We start from the raw sequence: 21,739 nt of genomic DNA, 5'->3' as shown, positions 1-21,739 counted from the left end.
GGCCTATATTTTTCTTATTCTATATTTACATATTTTGTGTCCTTTTTAAAATTTGTCCCATCTTTTGTATTTGCCCCATTTTTTCAATTCGTTTCACCTTTTCATGTTTTTTCAGTATTTGCATTTTATCTACCATTTTATTCGTTTCTTTTGAATTCGTTTGTTTAACTGATTTCATTAAATTTATTTAATTTATTTAACTAAACTTTTATTTTTAATTATTTCTTTGTATTTTCCATATCTCACAATAAACTTATTTTAATATTACTTTTTTTCTATTTATTAAAACCTAATTCATTTTTTGTGTAGTAAAATATTCTGTTCTCAATTTACCAGTTATGAAATTTTTGCTTTTCTTTTGCATGGATTTTTTCGATTTTCGCCCATTTTTGTTTATTGGTATGTTTCGATTACCTTTAGTATTTTGCTCTTTTATTCATTTAAGCAATTTTGAATTCAATGTTTTCTATTTTGTTACTTTCTGCACATTTAAATTTTTTTCACTTTTACTTTATAAAGATTTATTTAATTTTGAACCCATTTTTTAAATTTTCTCTTGTTTTTCTTCATGTTAATATTCCTGTTTTTTTCCATTTCTTCTAGGATTTGAATTTTTACCTATTTAAACCATTTTGATTTTACACGTTTTCTATGATTTCACTATTGTCTGCTTTTGGGTTATTTCCACTTATTCCCGTTTTCCATTTTTTCTGCAATCTATTCCCATTTATTTTTATTTTTAATATTTCTTTAAAAAAAATTGTTTTGATTTTTCTTAGTTATTTTTTTCATTCTATTCTTGTACTTTATCATTTTTTCTGTTTTCATACATTTTTAACATTTTCTTATTTTCATACTTTCCATTTTTTAACGTGGCGCTATTTTTTATATTTCAAACATTTAGTATAATTTTTTTTATGTCTATCTCACTGCATCTACTTCGTTCATTTCTTTATTTGTTTATTGTAGTCTTGCTTTTAAATTTTTGCTGTTTTCATTTTTCTTTCTTTTGCCATTTTTACTGTTTTCCATGTTCGTGATGTTTTAGTTATAATTTCGTTATTCACCCGTTTTCACTATTTTTCCCATTTTGCAATATGTTTCTATTTCTTTAATGTTTGTCTTATTTTCTTTTTCATTTCCTTCGTTTAACTTGATTGTTTTATTTATGCAATCGATTTTATTTTGCTATTTATTCACATTGTTTTCTTACATGTATTTTTTCATTTTTCCATTGTCTTAACATTGTTCTTTATCTATTGTTTCTCCGTTTTTGATCTTTTTTTCTTTGTTTGATATTCGCAGGTATTGACTATTAGCATTTTTAATCTTTTTCCGATATCCTAAATGTCATTTTGTAGCTTTCTTCTCTTTTTTCATTTTATCTATTTTTAAGTATTTCCTCGTTTGCTCCTTTTTTATTTTTCTCTCTCAATTCCACACCTATTGAATGTTCTTTTTGTTTTGATTTAAATTTATAACATTCTTATTTTGCTACTATTGTCGCAATTTGTGTAAAGTTTTAATTAGGTATGAGTTCTTCAATAATATTGTACCAAAAATATATAATTAAAGAACTAAAAAATCACCTGAATCAGTTTTTCCTGAAACCAATAAAAAATATCAGCAACACTACCGAATAAATAAGAAGTTGTAGGTAAGTTTTACGATTAAAACTTGGTCGACTTGAACATGACGCATTTCTTTGCACGATATTCAACAAATTCGCACAACCCTCTGACTTTTTTATTTGATATTTACCCTTTATTTTTTATTGAATTCGTTTATTTGATAAGGCTCGTTCACGTTAGCTTAAAGGTGCCACTTTTTCTTTGCTTTACATTTTGAATTTCTTAAAATTAGGGGGTTATACATTTAAATATATTTTTGTTTTTATATAATGAAACTAAAGAAATTTCACAGCCAACTTATACACATACAAGGGGGAATAATATAATATTCACAAGATTTTGGGGGGGGGTCATTTTGTGTGATTTTTGTATAGTAATGCACTTTGGGATATGTAAAAGGGATATTATTGGGACAATTAATTAATAACTTAGAGGAACATTTTACAGACATATTAAAACTAGAGATAACTGGAGGGGGTGGTTCAATTGTTTATTAGGATTAGGGAGATAAATTAGGGTTTTTTAAATTAGTGGTACTGTTGGGCATTTCTTAACGAGATTATATATTGATCAAGTAAAACTAGAAGACAAGGGGCACATACATTTTGGGAAGATATTCAATGGGGAGGAGAGGGGAGAAGGGGGGTGAAGTCCTACATTTGTGTATCAGAGACAGGGGAGAGATGGTGGACAGGGCGGAGAGGGAAAATATGAACTTTCAGTTTCCGGCATAGGAAATCACGGTATTGATTACAGATTCGGACAGATGCATCATCTATTGGGACGCCGGGCGGTCTTCCTCGAGCTGGCAGGGGTATCTCCAGACGATTTCGTAATACGGCTCAGATGCGGATCGGCAACACACCGCGATGCGCATGTGAAATTTGATATTTGCTTTTTAGTTACAAAAGTGTCCAATAGAGTGATAGGAAAAAATGACCCCTATCGGCCCACACCTGAATCGATTTCTAGTCCCACCAGGAGTACTTGTTCCAAATTTGAAGCAAACCGGACAAGTCTAGCTACCGGACCAACGCACAGTGCACTATGGTCCCAAAGCTGTATTTAGGAAGACAAAACTTTTTGCGCCTAAACCGTTGGTTTTAGATATATAGTATCTTCGGCAAACTTTCTTAAAACTTTCTTACCGATTTTTTTATATTAGTTGAATTAGGGTGGTCCTTGTGGTTAGGGTGTTCAAAGTATCAACTTCTTAGATATATAAAATTCAGCTACATAATGTTCAACAAAGTTATAAATCAATCAAATTAAAGCAACTTTTCTTAAGAAACTATGTAGCTATCTCTAATGGTTCATGTGCTATGATTTTTGCAATATTTAAGGTAGGGTGGCTCTTTAAAAATTGGTTTTCTATTAATATCTTTTTATGTGTTAATTTCTCGCTAATACTTTGTTCTAGAGGTTTTTAGAACTTTTGTAAATACACATTTTTGCCGAAGCAATGAAGTTTCTATATCTTTTGTTTGCATAGTTACAGGCGATTTTCAAAACAAAAATGGTTTTTTTCAAAGCAAATATCTTCCAACATTGCAAATGGATTTTGAATCCTTTAATTTCATTTGAAAGATCGAAACTTTTGTAGTTTTTGGTGAAAAAACTGCGAGAGCGTTATTTCTGTAAAATAAATAATTAATTTTTGAAAATGGTGTATTTTTCAACAAAAATCGTTCATAACTTTTCAAATAGACGAGATAATAACTTTGTTACTTCAGCAAAAATCTTCGCCATGCAAAGTTCTAAAAGTGCTGCAAACAAAGTATTTACGATAAATCAATGTATGAAGTGACAAATGAAAAATAGTGATTTTAAGAGGTCACGTTTTCATCGCTCAATCTCTTATGGTAAAATCAACTGAGAAATAGTCATTGAGTGTGATAATACCGAATGGCATGGCAATTATATTGGATTTTGAAAGAAACAATCTACCGTACATCTAAATAGTACAGTGGATTTACAGTAAAGCTGCAAACTATCGTTAATCCTAAATCGGCCAACAAAAGTTATCTATGCTCACTTGAGTAAATCCTTTTTGGTTTGGACTAGTGCTCAAAACGAGTGTTAGAAAGAAAATGTTTTAGTTCACGTCTTGTTATCTTAAAATAAAACCTTGAAACGAGTTAGCAGCGGAAATTATTGTATGCTTTTCCAACATTTATGCAATGTTTGAAAGTATAAATTAATTATCGACTATAATGACGGCTGTGGGTAAGTTAAGGAAAGATTCTCAATTTTTTGTTACTTCAAAATAAATAAAAGTAAGAGGTCTCAAAATCGCTAACCGTGAACTGGTAAAATAACTCATAAAGCATAATTCCCTAGCATCTATATAATGCATGATGACGGTACTTGCTTTATTGGCCCCGTAATAGATAACTTTTATTTAGAGTTTACTATAGTACGCTATTAACAATATTGTGAATTCACGCTAACATGTAGTTGTACGGTAAATTGTTGTGTTTTCAAACAGTGTCACATATTCAATAGATTTTCATTATAACACATTGACTATTGCTCAGTTGATTTTACCATAAGAGATTGAGCGATGAAAACGTGACCTCTTAAAATCACTATTTTTCATTTGTCACTTCATACATTGATTTATCGTAAATACTTTGTTTGCAGCACTTTTAGAGCTTTGCATGGCGAAGATTTTTGCTGAAGTAACAAAGTTATTATCTCGTCTATTTGAAAAGTTATGAACGATTTTTGTTGAAAAATACACCATTTTCAAAAATTAATTATTTATTTTACAGAAATAACGCTCTCGCAGTTTTTTCACCAAAAACTACAAAAGTTTCAATCATTCAAATGAAACTAAAATATTGAAAATCCCTTTGCAATGTTGGAAGATATATAGCTTTGAAAAAAACCATTTTTGCTTTGAAAATCGCCTGTAACTATGCAAACAAAAGAGATAGAAACTTCATTGCTTCAGCAAAAATGTGTATTTAGAAAAGTTCTAAAAACCTTTAGAACAAAGTATTGGCGAGAAATTAACAAATTAAAAGATATTAATAGAAAACCAATTTTTAAAGAGCCACCCCACCTTAAATATTGCAAAAATTATAGCACATGAACCATTAGAGATAGCCACATAGTTTCTTAAGAAAAGTTGCTTTAATTTGATTGATTTATAACTTTGTAGAACATTATGTAGCTGAATTTTATATATCTAAGAAGTTGATACTTTGAACACCCTAACCATAAGGACCACCCTAATTCAACTAATATAAAAAAATCGGCAAGAAAGTACTAACAAAGTTTGCCGAAGATACTATATATCTAAAACCAACGGTTTAAGCGCAAACAGTTTTGTCTTCCTAAATATAGCTTTGGGATCATTGTGCAGTGGTCCCAAAGAGCAAAAAAGGGGTTTTTTTAGATTGCATCAAAACTATTGACTTTAGCAATATGGTGTCTTTGAGAAAGTTTCTTGGAGTAGAACTAGTAGAACAATTGGATCAATTAAAAAATGAAAGCTCTCATATCCACTGGACACCACGTTACATGGCGACATGACCGAGGACTCTAGTGATATGGGGTAACTTATTTCCTGTCAGAATGTGAATTGTACACCAAAAACTAACTATCAGAATGAAGGTCCGCGTGACCATCCAAGAACGCACGCGTATATAGGAAATGCCATACGGTTACAAAATCCAGTCTTGTACACGCGAAGTCACATGAACGCGAGCACACGTGATAAAAACGTTAACGTACGAACGCTTAAGCCCTTCGCGATTAACAACGCACACCTACGTTCGCGATCGCGCAAACTTAATAACACCCCGGTAATAAGGAGAACGTTTTAGCACTCACGAAGCTTCAAACGCTGTCTCAAACACGAACCTACAAACGTCCGTTTCCGCGCGCTCATGAATCGGTCACGTCCGGAAACCATTACTCTCTGTTCTAATAACTTAGGTCCATACATTCAGTAGGACCAAAAAAATAAAGCACTTATCCACTAGACAACACGTTCCATGGCGACATCACCGGGCACTCTAGTGATATGGAAGATTTCACACTCTTTTAGCAACCCCAGAAGTAATACCGAGAGGTAGTTCCTGGGAGGAATGATGGCGGAGCCCAATGGAGTTTAGTCGGTATTAATGGCAGCGTCACCATTCGAGCCCAGCACGCCCCCAGTACACCCCGTGCGGTAGCTTGGACCCTACCAATAGCACGTGTACTGGGCTAGGACGTAATGGTATTCTCCACTGTAAAAAAAAACTTTTTTAGCATCTTAGCAGTACACTAAAAAATAAAGTATTAGACTCACGCGCGATTATCCAAGAACACACGCGAATATGCGAAAGGCACACGGTTATAAAATAGAATTTACACACGCGAAGTACACGTATGTACACGTTAGCACACGCGACATACAAACGCACACGCGATCGAACACGTTAACTACAAATGCTCGAGCTCTTCGCGATGATACACGCGATCGCGAGTCTCTACGCCCGCACATACCAGAACCGTACAATGAATGACACATTCAGAATCACGGCCCGTTACAATTGGACTAAAGCAGTGTTTTAGTGGGAGCCATTGCCTGTCTTGTCTGCAAATTGTAGTATGTGATTCTGACAGGGAGCCCTTCCGAGAACCTAGCTCTACAGCTCCAGTAGGACAACTCTCGAAAAAAAAAATTTGCTGTTATAATGAAAATATTAATTAAAGTTTGTAAGGGCATGTATTTAAAAGAATTGAAAAACATATGTATTTTATTCATTCATCGCTGCGTTGCGCGGGGGGGGGGGGGGGTAGGGAAATGCTACGTTATTTACAACGGGGAGGTTACAATTTTGTAACCAAATGCTACGAGGGGGGAGGGAGGGGTCGAATATCATCGAAAAAAGCTGCATCATTTGTGTACGGCACCTAAGATTATATTACTTTTAATTTTTAGAAGAAAGTTGAAAGTTTCTCTTGCTATCGCTTTCCACGTTATACCTCCTGGAATCGCCATATATGCCTTTGCAAAAACGTTTATAATTTTTAATCAAACCAAATAATGAAATTGATCACCAGCACTGTTGTATTTTTATGTCGGTAACCAAATCTTTGCTACAGTTACCGATTCCTCTCAGCAACCTTATCTTGTTATCGATAGAGATTTCTGATTTCAACGAATTTGCTCCAACTTCTGATTTTATTGAGACGTTATAAGATCACATGGCTTGCTTAAACAAAATAAGTTATGCAGTGAGTTTCACATGTTTCTCGTATATCTACAACATTATAATCATGTTTATAAAACTATTTAAAGATTCCAGAATTCCAGAACATAAGGGGGGCTTTAGATCCCCCCTCCCGTGCGCACGCCAATGATGGCTGGTCTGAAGCAGTTTTGTTGAACAATTGGCTTTATGTTTCTGTGGAACGATAAAGTTTTAAAAATGTTTTCAATTGTGCCTAAAAAATTAATTCAGTTTCCTGAGTTAACAAGTACAAGTTATTTCTATTACAGAGAGATCAAAAAGGTACACTTACGATAACACAGTAAATGCCTTTTTTCTCGCTTCGCAACTACGATATACATATCCTATTGCAACCGCGACGAACCGTAAATCTATCTAGATACTAGAATCAATTCCATTCAGCACTCTGAATTCAATATAATGTGATATAATTCAATTCCCAGTTGCAAAATATGAGCAAAAGAAAAATAAGGCGATTATAGCTACTGATTACACCGCCTTACTTCAAAGACTTTATCTAGTTCTAACAGTAAGGTTACATTCTTAATGCAGTGAAGGCCCGATTTTGTCAGCCTCCCTCCCTTCTGATTTTGTCAGCCTAATAAATTCGTAGCATTTTTAGTGTATTACAACTTTATTGAAATTGGTGTCATCATGAACTATTACTTGGATTTCGAAGGGTTGTTTGTGGTTTTATAAAGTTTATTCATATACTATGACAGATTTAAAAACGAAGAGGGTTGGGGATTTTTTTTTAGAATCTATGCAAAACTAAAAACAGAAACTACTGATTATATGATAGAATGCAAGAAAGTCTGGCCCAATACAAATTATATCCCAATGGCATGTTTGAGAGCCTTTAGCTGACGAACCAAATCGTATCCGAGTAAAATCTTCCTGGAACATATTTTCTCGTCATTTGGATACAGAATATGCTACATAAAAGAAACATTTTGTTGAAATTTTGCATTGAAAGACTCCAATAACTTTCCTCTGGTTTTGGGTCAAAATGGTCTGAAAAGAGCTTTCAAAATACGATACCTTTTTAAGCGTTACATCTTTAAATTAAGATTTTCATGACTTTTTCTTTTCCATGAATTGCAACTATAAATAGAATTTGAAATTTTCGGATGATCCTAAAGGGTTCTGCAAAAAAAGATGCAAATAAAGCGTTTGCGGGGCATATTGACGTGAATTTTGAACGAAGTTTTTAAAATTATTTTTTAGCTAAATCTACGTATATTTGCAGCCAAATTGTTCGTTAAAGTTTAAATTTACAGTTTCTGTCAACAGTTTTTACGGCATTTAATTAGCAAGGGACTGGAAGGTGAAATATATTTTTCAATATTTATAGCCATAGTACTCAAGGGAGAGCAAGGTGTTGAAGGGAGAAAGTTTAGAAAAGCGTGGAAGGATCATATATGCAAGCTTAGAGCTCACCGGCGACTTAACTTTTTGTCTGTTACCGTAGGAGTCAGGGTCTTTTGGCATTAGAAATGCGAATCACCTGAGTCTATGGCATGTTCGGACAAGCGTAAAGTAACTTGTTACTTCATGCTGTCGGAATCGACTATGGCTCTAAATATTGAAAAATATACTTCACCTTCCAGTCCCTTGCTAATTAAATGCCGTAAAAACCGTTGACTTCATTATGTCGTATCGGATTGATGATTAATCCCCCTAATAGTGAGTTACGAAATTTATTTTCTTCAAGAATTAAGATAGACAAATACTTACTTTAGCAAAGTTGTATAGAAACTCGTGACAAACATTTTATCTGAAGACTTCAACTCTTTATCTTTTAAGCTTTTGGAGATATGGGACATTATTTGTGAAAGGCCCCTTACAAACAGTTTTTTGCTCATAAGTGTTCTTCTAGATTTTTTCCTTTATACAAATGTTCTAGAACATTGTTTGGACTATTAAATTGCATTACTTTGCCGAAAACTGAATCTTGCTATCGCTAGTACGTGTGGAGATATTCACGTTTTTTGCTTGAAAATAGCTCTTTTTCCAATGGCGATAACTTTTAAACGGGCAAAAAACGGGCAAACCACTTTATAAACAAATTAAAGTGCAAGAAAAGCACAACAAATGCTGGAAAAATCAGATCTCCCCAAGGCGGCCCTCTATAGAAATACTAAAACTGAAGTTTGTCTCATTCCGTGATCAAATGCAATTGATTACTCTCCGTTTGGTTGCACTTGCGCCATTGTTATGAAGTAGGCGCAAGGTGATTGTCAGTTTCCGGTGTCGGGCGTATGCATTGACTTTTTGAACAACTGTAGCTTTTGACCCAAGCAAACAGAAGTTCGGATAATACTTAAAAAGCACGCTTTAAAGTTCACATAAAGTTCTTAGCGAACTTTCAAGCTGCTCAAGCTTTAATAGAACTGCTTAATGCGCTATTAGAACATAAAACGCATTGCAAAATTACTCAAAACGAGAAGCTTATGCAGCTCCTTTATATCAACTGTTGGTTGCTTGGGTATTTACTTAAGACGTGCTTACAAAAGTAAGAAAGGCTAATTTTTGCGACTTTAACACTTCATTTCAGAACTAATAGTAATATATATTGATGCCGGAACAGCTCTAGTATGGACAAACTTTAGCTCTAGTATTTCCATAGAGGGCCGCCTTGGGGAGATCCGATTTTTCCAGCTTTTGTTGTGCTTTTCTTGCACTTTAATTTGTTTATAAAGTGGTTTACCCGTTTTTGCCCGTTTAAAAGTTATCCCCATTGAAAAAGAGCTATTTTCAATCAAAAAATGTGAATATCTCCACACATACTAGCGATAGCAAGATTCTGTCTTCAGCAAAGTAATGCAGTTTAATAGTCCAAACAATGTTCTAGAACATTTGTATAAAGGAAAAAATCTAGAAAAACACTTATGAGCAAAAAACTGTTTTTAAGGGGCTTTTCACAAATAATGTCCTATATCTCAAAAAGCTTCAAAGATAAAGAGTTGAAGTCTTCAAATAAAATGTTTGTAACGAGTTTCTCTGCAACCTTGCTGAAATAATTATTTGTCTATCTGAATTATTGAACAAAATAAATTTCGTAACTCACTATTAGGGGGATTAATCTTCAATCCGATAAGACAAAAAGAAGGGGTGTTCTACTCCAAAAAACTTTCTCAAAGACACCATATTGCTAAAGTCAATAGTTTTGACGCAATCTAAAAAACCCCCTTTTTTGCTCTTTGGGACCACTGTGCAACGTGCCTGAAGTTTGGATGAGATTTTTAGATTTATTTATCTTTCTTATTTTAACTTACAGTGATAATACGATTCGAACAGTTTCACCTAGCGGCGGAAATGTGAGCATGTTGCTTTTCTCCATGTAAATTGTCTAAAAATCTCATACAAACTTCAGGCACGTTGGTCCGGTAGCTAAACTTGTCCGATTTGCTTCAAATTTAGTACAATAACTCCTAATGGGACTAGGAATCGAATCAGGGGTGGGCCGATCGAGTTTTCAAAAATTCATTATTTTTCTGGGCAGTCTAGTGTCCAAGCAATAGAAGAAAAACCGGAAAATTTAGCTCGCGTGTTGCCTGCATTCGAATTAATTTCACTCCAAGTTAGTGAAACCGTTAAAAGTGACCAAATCAACTGTCACCAGCGTAATGGCAACCGGGAGGAACAGTGGTCGATATTTTCAAGCATATGAAGCTGTCGAAATTGACACAGAAGTATCTGGCTCGGCAGGCTTTCTGTACCTGTGGTTTGAAATGCGACATTTTCATTGCGACCGAGCCCGCCAACAAGAGAATTTATGTGAAAAAGTACTTGAAACAAACGTCTGCTACCTTTTATAAATCAACACGATTATTCCACGCTATTTTGGCCGGATTTTGAATTCTGCCATTATGGAAAAAAAAGGCTTGTAGTGGTATAATACCTACAAGGTTCTGGTGGCACCTAAGGACAAGAACCCTCCCAACACATTACAATTTGGCCCTATCGATATTGGTCCATCGTCAAGCGGATCCTGAAGAAGACTCAAAACTGTCAAAGTAAACTGGCGAACAAAGTGGACGAGGTGGCTGTACAGAATTTGATGGCATTAATTAAAAGACGCTCAACCGAAAGCTTATCTAACTATTTTTCTGTATTTTATGCTATTTGAACTTATGAAAAAAATTAATCATTGTTGTTTGATAAAATTCTGATCATAAACTACGCCAGTGGTTGAGTGGTCAACGTGACCGCCGCTCAGTCCAGCGGATCTGGCTTCAATCCCAGCCGAGGTCGTTGGGATGTGCTGGGGTGAAAACTCTGTGCCACGTCTTTATTCGCAAGAGAAGTAGAGTCGTTGGTCCCGGTGTAGATTAACCGATATCTGGTTTTGGAGTAACCTCTCTGGTGTCGGTGATAGGCACACAGTGCGGCCAGAGACCGAAGGAAAATAAACGAAAAAATTGACCGTAACACCCTTTGCGATGAAAAACGTCATTGAATTTAAATAATAGCTGATAATTTTTTTTTTCCAGCACATTTCGAGCTTATCAGTTTCTGTGTCCGAAAAATCTACGTATTGGACCCTGCCGGGCCCGTAACTTCTGTTCATCGGTAGTTTATAGCGGCGTACTTCAAGATTTCATCATTGGAAAAGTTCAAGCTCTACTAACTGTTTTCTCTTTTGCCTCAACAGTAGTGACTGGTTACGGGGATGGATTATGACTTATCTGATACCTCGTGGATGTCTCATCCTCCTAAAGTTTTTCGCAATGTTTCGAAAGAAGCCAGACCAGTCGTGCAATAACAATGTTAAATAAACACAGAAACTGCTAATTGGATAATTAATTAAAATTTCTAATCAAGTGCAATAAAGTCCTGATGGGAAACTAGACACATTTGTTAATATGCAAGAGTGAAAATTTTCAGAATGAGATATGGTTAACTTTCGATCCAAATGATATACGGATACGTACATCCAACTATTTTCGATATATTTTCGAATATAGTTCAACGGACAGATATAACCATCTCGGATAGACGGGCAACATCCAGACTGCGGTTAAAGCAATCAGTGGCAGCAATTAGTGAGTTGAAGCTTCAACCTCAGAACATATGCATTCGTATATTCATGATTTTACATGCAGAGCTGTATTGCTGTGGGAAGTGTTTTTAGAGCAGTGCTATTTCCGGTGACAGGCGAAAATAATCAACAAACGTGAAATTGCTTTTATTTAATTACTCGAAGCAGTCCGAATCCTGATAGGTTCTACACCAAACTAGACTGAAGTGTTTCGGAGAACAATTACGCGAGGCATGGTCAGACGAGCTACAAAACATAAGACCTAATTTTAAAGTGTTATCGTTATTCTAAACTCTGTCATGGATATTGAAGTTTTTAATTTAGTTTAAACTAAGCAACTGTTTTACATACCGATTAAAGTGTTCCACACTCCACAAAGTACTCGATGCTCGTTCAGCAAAGTCCGCAATTTTCCCAAGCTCAGCAAGATTAACGCATTCAAACAATTTGCGTTTCGCTCGAACACTTTCCTCTATCATTTCAACACATGCAAACTTTTCCGGTCAGTCGATGAGGAAAACCATCATGTTCATCAATGAATAAGCGAGTCTTCCATTTGTCCCGGAGCAGCAGAGCAAATAGTCAAAGTTTTATCTTCCTCAAAGCATTCTTCGGGTTTTTATGTTGTGTTAATTTTCGTAGTCACGAACAATATGCTTTCCGGGTGCTTCAAGATGGCCCCCCATCCTCCGATTCAATCCCCCCAATAATGGCTCTATTTGTACCCAAGCCATCGCATCGCTGCCACTCTACTTATGGTCTGAATAAATAAAGGCCACAGAACAAGTGCGGGTGGGTGGTTGGATGCTTGCTTTAGCCGATAGTCGACCACAGGAACGCAATGCACCATCCGCTTTATGCCGGATTAGCACGACATCAAACGATGCGATGGTTCATCCTTCCCGGTTTGCACGTACAGCAAAGGACACCCGACCCGGTCGTTAGAGTACTGCGGTTTACGGCCGTTCGCAAATGAATTCGAGAAATTGGAATAGTTTCCCGATGAAACCTAAACAGATAACGGGCTAGGAACGGAAAGAATCTTAAGACACGAGGGATGGTCGAACTATTCCTTCTCATACGTGCTATACTCACTCCGACATGATGACGATTTGGGGACACAGGGTAGCTCTGGACACCGGTGCCGGCGGTCGGATCCAATGGACTTATAAGTGCATTGAAAACTATCGGCATCAGGAATAAAGTTTCGCATCATCATCAACATCGCACAGTGAGGCGGAACTTGGTGAAAATGCCAAACGGCAAAGCAGCAACCTCGCTATTTCACCCATCCTCTCATTCACCAACAGGCAAGATCAACCGGTAGACCAGACTGAGTATCTGTTTTTCTTACCGAGTTTTCCCTGCCGCAGCGACACTGGCGAGAAGCGGAATGATAAAAGTTGAGCATCTTAAGCTAATATTATTTCTTGGTAGTTTAAGTTTTGCTGAAAACTTTTCACTTTTCACCCAAGCAACAGCATCGGCATAGTGGAGTGGAGTGTTTATTGCTGCAACATTTGGCTCGCTAGGGAAGGGAACAGCAGCGATGGCGGTATAGTGATCTCGATTTGTCGGTTTGGGATATTCTAGCGACGACGCAGATCAGTTCGAGCATCAGGAGCATATTGTCGATTGTAAGTATTTTCAATTCACAATAAAATAACTACAGATGTAGAATAAGTAACGGTAGCATTAGAAATGAGGTACACAGCCTATCAACCTACGAATGAGCCATGCGTCCTATCTATGAAATCAAACTAGAACCTTCAGCTTGGATAAGAGACAAATTAATGAACGATTAACGTGATGCAATCAGGGCCTAAAATTCTCATATCCATTCCATGAATGATGTCTCCTTCGCTATTTAATATTTGTATGTATGTATGTCCGCTAACTACATCTAAACTACAAGTTCGATCTTGATGAAATTTGGCATACGTATTCTTTCTCCCAAGAAGATGTTCATGGTATGGTTTTTTGTGGGGGGAGGTACACTGAGCTTTAGGGGGGGGGGCAGTTTTTAGGTAAAGAATCTTTTATATCTCCATGTTTATTAGTATTCGACATATGTATTTCTCCCACTAAGCCAATTGTAGATGGGAGTAGACCACGAAAGAGGACGGGGAGAGGGTTCTGAAGTAATCCTTCTATTCATTCAATGTAATTATTAGCGACGAATTCAATTCAATTTCACATAAGTATTCCTTCCACTAAGAAGATGGTCATGGGGTGATTTTGTGCATGATGGAGAGGGCGAGAAGTACCTGAGTCGAGGAAAGGGAGAGGATGGGGGGGGGTGTACTGAAGAGCTTTTTTAACTATATATATATATATATATATATATATATATATATATATATATATATATATATATATATATATATATATATATATATATATATATATATATATATATATATATATATATATATATATATATATATATATATATATATATATATATATATATATATATATATATATATATATATATATATATATATATATATATATATATATATATATATATAGGGTGTTTGGTTCATGAGTAAGAATCTCTCGAGGGGTGATTTACTGTCATATTTTGAGCAAAAAATCGTTCTACACATACCATCAAATCTCAACCGTTACGGAGTTATTGAACTTTTTGTATTAAAAACTTAGTTGTCTTAAAATAGCTCTATCTCAAAAAATATACTTTGTATTTCAAATCTTTTAGATCCATTGGATAGGTGAGAAAACTTTCCACTGAAAAATGTCCTCAAATGTTTCAGCTAATGAGGTTAAGTAATCTTTTCACAGTAATTTATTTAAAATTTAACAATTTTGATTGATTTTTCGTTCACTTCGCGAAAATATTAATAGTTAACATCACTATTTTAATAATTAAAATTGTCAGTCTTGAAAAGTTGTATAATTTGTTCTTTGACATGATATACTTATCTTGTCTTGTTTTCATGTGTTTGGGTTAGTGAACTTGGATATTTTTATCCCATCTTCACTAATATTAGCTCTTATTGAAAAAGTATGGTACTTTTTGTACCTTTTCTTATTTTTATTCGAAAGCCAGAAAAATTTCGCAGAGAAAAATGTATTAATACCTCAGTTAAGTGAATTTAGTATTCTTGTAAAGATTAATTAATTTAAAGTTAGTGTTATTATTAGGATTTTCGTTATTTTCTTAAAATAGTAAATAATAAACTTCACCATAATTATCATAGAATCAATGCATCTCAGAAATTTCTACAATTCTTCCTTTGACTCTATTCAATTATCTCTTTTAGTTTCGAAGCAAAATCATTTTTATCTTCTGGTCTCATATGCAAAAACAACGATTTCGAACCCACTGCATTTGTGATAAGGCCATGCTGTGTTAACTATTAAATTGCAGCGAAATGAAAAGCGATAGGGATAAAGTGTCAAATAACAAGTTGTAGAGAATATTAAGGGGCACCAAATGAACAATAGTGAAGATAAATTTAGTTGATTAATAATTAGAATAATCACAAAAATCACCAAAAAAACGTAAATTTTGAGTTATTTTACTAGTAAAAAGTCATGTAGTACACTTAACTAAAAGATATCTGTACATATATCGAAAGGAAATTTTCTCAGCTTTCCAATGAATCCCTGATAATAGCGATATAAAGCACATTCTTTAGATTAGAGTCTTTTAAGAACTTGCAAGTCAATTACAGGAAAAGTTTAGAAGTCAAATTACAAGGAAACGAGAAGAGATAGGAATGTTATGTTGAAGAACAAATTATGAATCGTCCTCTAACCCAACTTTTGGATAATAGATATTGCTATAATCATAATTCATTATTTTGAGAAAATTAACAAAAACCTCATCAAAAACACTAACTTTTAACTACTTTACAACTAAAAGGTAATTAAAACTAATTATCTGAAAGACATGAGAACACTATTCAATAGAAAATTTTCTCACCTTTCCAATGGCACTAAAAGATTTGAAATACGAGGTATACTTTTTGAGTTAGAGGTGTTTTAAGATAAACAAGTTTTTTACACAAAAAGTTCAATAACTCTGCAACGGTTGAGATTTGATGGTATATGTAGAACGATTTTTTGCTCCAAATATGACAGTAAATCACCCCTCGAGAGATTCTTACTCATGAACCAAACACCCTGTATATATATATATATATATATATATATATATATATATATATATATATATATATATATATATATATATATATATATATATATATATATATATATATATATATATATATATATATATATATATATATATATATATATATATATATATATATATATATATATATATATATATATATATATATATATATATATATATATATATATATATATATATATATATATATTATATGATTTATAAGTATTTCTTCCAACAAGAAGGTGGACATGATTGATGGTTTCGGAATCTGAAGGAGAGGAAGGATTTCTTAAGCAGTATTTATCAATTGCTGCTTCGATCAATACCTGGGAATATGTAGAAGAACTGTGCACACCTTGAAAACGATTGGTCCAATATATTTTAATAAGCATAATAAGCATAAGAGATCGCCCGTAGTTGCTACTCCGTTATTGACCAGAACCAAATTAGGTTGCAAAATGTTGTTTGGAACAACATGCTTGGGAATAACATGATGAGCCACATTGTACAATCTATTCTGATCCCTGCATGCTGATCAATACCGACGCCGGCCACGTCCGAATGCAGATCTTCTGGGAAAGGAAGGAATGTTAGTCCGATACATGTTGCTACTAGAGACCGAGGAATCCTCTGCATCTCCACATGTATCACGGGACGGGGAGAGTTGTTAGTAAGTGTGCCAATAGCGTTATCATGTAATAATTGCTCTGGGCAGCCGGCTGCCGAGAATTTGGGAAATTTATCATTTGTTGTATTAATACGATTAGCAAAATAAGCACCTTGAACTCCGGATAGCCGGCTATAAGGAGCACTGCTTATATTTTTTAATAATATTCAATCACACAACGAATTTTTTCGTGGTTTCTATCGTGTCAGTGCTGATTTTACCCGGCGATCGTTTGAATAAAATGAGGAATTTTATACAGAAGGTTCATCAGAATCTTCCACAGGTATCGCGGAGTCGGTGATTTGGAAGGGAATAGGGTCTAGGATTCGCTCCAAGCAAGCGATGCGACCTGTATAGCATAGTTTATTAGGTAGTAGTTCAGTTAGTTTTCGAGAACACGATCGCTCGAAAAATAAGATCTACCGAGAGTATCCTATGTTTTCTAAACAAAAGCAATTTCACATCCACACAGCCGATCGTGGGAGTATTGCCTAGAAAAGCTAATCTTATCTGTGTAATGGGCCGGATTACTATTTATTGCGACATTATTTAGACTAATTTCGCTATTTCTTCTCTACGATATATTTTTGGGTTGCAAACTACCGATTGATAAAACGTTATACAGACAGAGAGTTATGATAGCTCTAGATGTTATAAATCAACGAAAGTATTTCCTATGTCTAATATCGGATTGTTTGTGAAATACACGTATACGAACGATTATATCGAACATTGAATAATACAGAGGATCGTTAACCTGATGCACAGGCTTGTTACCAATAACGGAACTTGAAATTAGATTCATTAAAACATACGCGGCGAATTTTCAGTACGTATTGACCCGCGATCATCGGTACTAGTCAAATTAAAGTCTTATTGGCGCTGATTTCTGAACAACTTTTACGGTATTGTTTTCTCGGCTATATCGCATACTCTCATTCTGCTACTATCGGCAGAAGGCTGATAGCTCCCAGTCGTCGCCGGTCTAAGGACCAAATGTCATCAATAGACTTAGACTCGCGTGGAGGCATGCGATAGAATAGAAAACTAAGCAATGAAAATGACAACAAAACACTTATTCTTCGTGCTGACATTACTGAAGGTAATTGCCAACCGGTCCCCGATCCCTCTCGCGAATTGTCAATGCTCAAACCTTATACATGATTAAAGTCATCATTCCACTCCAAAAAGGCCATGTGTTTACCTAAAGCACATTGAATGCTCTGTGAATCAGTTCCCCCGTTGGTAAAACAAACCCTAAAGAAACATAAAAAATAGTTTTCTCAGTCCAAAGAAAAGTTTGCCGACCGGCAGATACGTGTTCCCTTACAGCGCCATCACATCAACGAACACCCAAAATTTACATGCGACAAAATATCTGCAATCCCGAATATAAAAGACTCAAAACCTCTACTCATTTGCAATAAAATAATACAGTAAAAAACACAGTTGAATATCCAAGGCGGCTCATTTTTACAGATAGCACCGCCGATGAAACACTCAATAAAAAAAAGGTGACAAGGGACGCGGACGAAATTAACTGAGCACCGACCGGCTGGTTTGCCACCTATTTTTCGGCGAAGAATTTTGGGCGACACCTGGTAGTCGCTAGTCGCTGGTGAAACGCAAATTATTTGAATGTCAATTTTTCTTATTGCCATATTTTTTCACTTTTCGGATCGAATTTTTTTCTCTGAAAAACCATTTTTCACCATTCCCACAATGTACACTGTGTTTCTAGATGTTTTCTGTACACTTTCATTGTCCTTGCATCGGGAATCGACGGCACGTAATGCGAGGAAAAGATATTTTTCATTTACCGGAATTCAATTTTCACAAACTGTCACCACTCGCGTCTGTCGAAAATATGCCGAAAAATGCTTTTATAAACCACTTCACTCTGTATAATTGTTAAATTGCACCGTTATTAACACTTTTGACAACCGGGAAACAGTAAACTGTGCCAAAAATGATGAAAATTAACCGACTCGAAGGGAGCTCTACGAGAGTCAACCGCTCGCAACGAAGATACACACTCCGATTCCTAATACTCTATTGGTCCGCTACTCCGATTGGTCCAATATATTTTGAGAAGAAATATTGTTCAATTGTGCAGTGATTATATGGAAAGTGAATTCTCTGTATCGCCCAAATATTTTTTAAATGTGCCATTTTAATGAATTAACTTTACCACGGCCACCAATACTTCTTTATGTCTTCGTAACATTGCAATTAGGTTTCGAAAACAGGACTTTCTGCTATATGTGCTTTTTGTCTTGAATGATTCTTATAGTCACCTTCGCAGGTCAATTCGCCTAAAAAAAGTTAGATATATGGAATGGGGAAATGTTAATCGATGCAACAACAAATTGCACCATATGTCCACATGGTTTTGAAAAATAATAAAACAATCCGTTGAAGAATTAATCAATTGCGTATATTGAATTCAATTTCATACACTACTCCATCCAAAATAAAATCGATGGAAATTCGGTTACGCATGTAAATCTACGAATGATCCTGTTGAATTATTTAATTCAGTTGATTCACCAGGCTTTCAGCGCGAGATGGTAATATTGGATATTGGTTTTATACTTAACCTACCCAGCACTCTCCGTCAGACGAAGATTTTTATATTTTATTGAAAGAAAATAGTTAGTACTTTCAATTGTAATCAAAGCCATGTACGGATTTTTGCGATTAAAGAAATTACTTAATGTGTAAATTGACCTAAAAATATTCGAAAATTGACAATAACTTTGTTGTTTCTAGAGTTACAGATTCATCGTTGTTATAAAAAATGCATATTTTATCGCTTTAAACAACTTTGAAGAAGACACTTTTAATAATAATATGTAATCGTAAAAAGTTATATTGAAAAAACTGTTTTTAAGGGGTCTATCTCAAACAACCTTACATATCTCGCTACTGTTACTATGCAGGGCTTTAGTATCTTCAGTAAAGTTTTCACAATAATATTTTCTAGAACTTTACTAAAGCCCGCGAGCTTCTAGCTAAATTATTTGGGGAAATAAATTTTCTATCTCACTTTTAGAGGGATTAATCACTCAATTCATTATATCAAAAAATCTTATCTATATATAGAAACTTCTTCGAAAAAATCCATTCTCAAAAACCAATGGTTCAGGAGCTATTGAATTTTGATCGCAAAAACTTCGTTTTGAAACACTGTGCACCGCATGTGTTGCAATTGAAACTTTGTGTGCCTATTGTATTAGTGCGCAACATCGACCCAACACAACTGTGCCTTGATTGAAAAATTTCATTTAAGCGACCATTGTAACTAGAAAATATAAAGGAGCAGATGTACTGCTTCCTCGAATCCGTATCATACCAAGGGATTTCGAACGATTGTGTGTAGGAAAACCGACCAATTTATTTGCTCCAGGTGGTCAATCCATGAACATTGTCTATCCGCGAGAATTATAATAAGTTTTTTCTTTGTAACAATTTTTTTTGTTATTTTTGGTATATTTATCCTGATGGGTGTAGCGAAGCGCACCGGGTTACAGCTAGTACAAAACAAAAGAATACAGACAATACCCCTTTTGCTTTCGATTCAACGGAAACGAGTAGTAGTCGCAGCGATGTCAAATCTACGGAAATCTTCGTAGATCTACGGATTGGAAAGATTTCTACGGATATACGGATTCGTAGATGAAATCTACTGAAATTCGTTTTTCTTCTACGAAAATTGACGGATTTATATTCGTAGGGCTTTTGATGGATGAATCAACAATGATCGCTGGAGAAAAATTCGAATTAGCCAATTTGCGGCACAAGACTTAGCTTTAAAAAGTTACATTTTAATGTTTCGTATTCCATTCGTCAGTTACTGACACCAACTTGCTGTCAGACGATATATCCAAACAAACACCGAATTGCCGCTAGTTAGAAACTAAATGCAAACCGTTCACACAAAGCGTGGTTACGATTGCCACGCCACGGATTTCAAAGGCAAACAAAATTTCAAAACAAAATAATGTACAAAAATGGAAAAATGTAGAATTTTGCAAATAGTCGCCTAGCGCTACCATGGAGTGGTGACAATGAATGTTTATTGCTCCAACATGTAGCTGAGATTTCCAACTAACTACTAGAGCCTTCATTCGATAAATTCTTTCACATTAAGCTACCTAAAAGACGATTTGCTTTGGTAGGTCGAAATAGCAAGTAAAATGAATGAAATGAATAAAATGGCCAAACGAATAAAATGGATGAAACGAATGGAACGAATAAAACGAAAAATATAAAATAGATAAAATAGATAAAATAAATAAAATGATGAAAGTGATGAAATTGAAGAAAATAATGTAGTGAACAAAATGAGTAAAAAAAGTTAATAAAATGAGTAAAATGAATAAAAATAAAATAAATCATAAAATGAGTAACAAAAATAAAAAGAATAAAAATAAAATAAAAGAATACAATGAACAGTGGTCCAGAATGTGAATTTAGCAGGAATTTTATCTTTTTGCTAAAATTCTTCTATATCTTTTGTAGGTTTTATTTTACACTAAAGTACCCTTTGAAAAACTTGAAGATTATTTTAGGGCACATAAGTTGCTTTGAAACACCAACTACTTAACTTTTTACATTTCTTACAAAAGAAATGTATAGGATTCACTCAAACTTTGAAAACTTTTTCCGAGACCCGGAGGGCCGAGTTTCATATACCAATCGACCCAGCTCGACAAATTGAGACAATGTCCGTATCTGTGTGTGTATGTGTGTATGTATGTATGTATGTACAAAATGTCATGTAATTATATCAGCAATGGCTGAACCGATCTTAATGAAACTAGTTTCAAATGAAAGGCCCAACGTGACCATTAGACACTATTATTTTTGTTATTCGATATGTTGTTTACTTTCCTAGATATAGGCGATTTTGTCAAAACAAAACGTGTTTTCATCGCGCAAACTAGATAGAAGTAGAAAGCCTATGAAAATACCTTTCTAACAAGCTATAGATTG

The sequence above is a fragment of the Topomyia yanbarensis genome, chromosome 3 (assembly GCF_030247195.1).
Source record: "Topomyia yanbarensis strain Yona2022 chromosome 3, ASM3024719v1, whole genome shotgun sequence".
Taxonomy (NCBI): domain Eukaryota; kingdom Metazoa; phylum Arthropoda; class Insecta; order Diptera; family Culicidae; genus Topomyia; species Topomyia yanbarensis.
Note: the sequence above shows the minus strand (reverse complement) of the source record.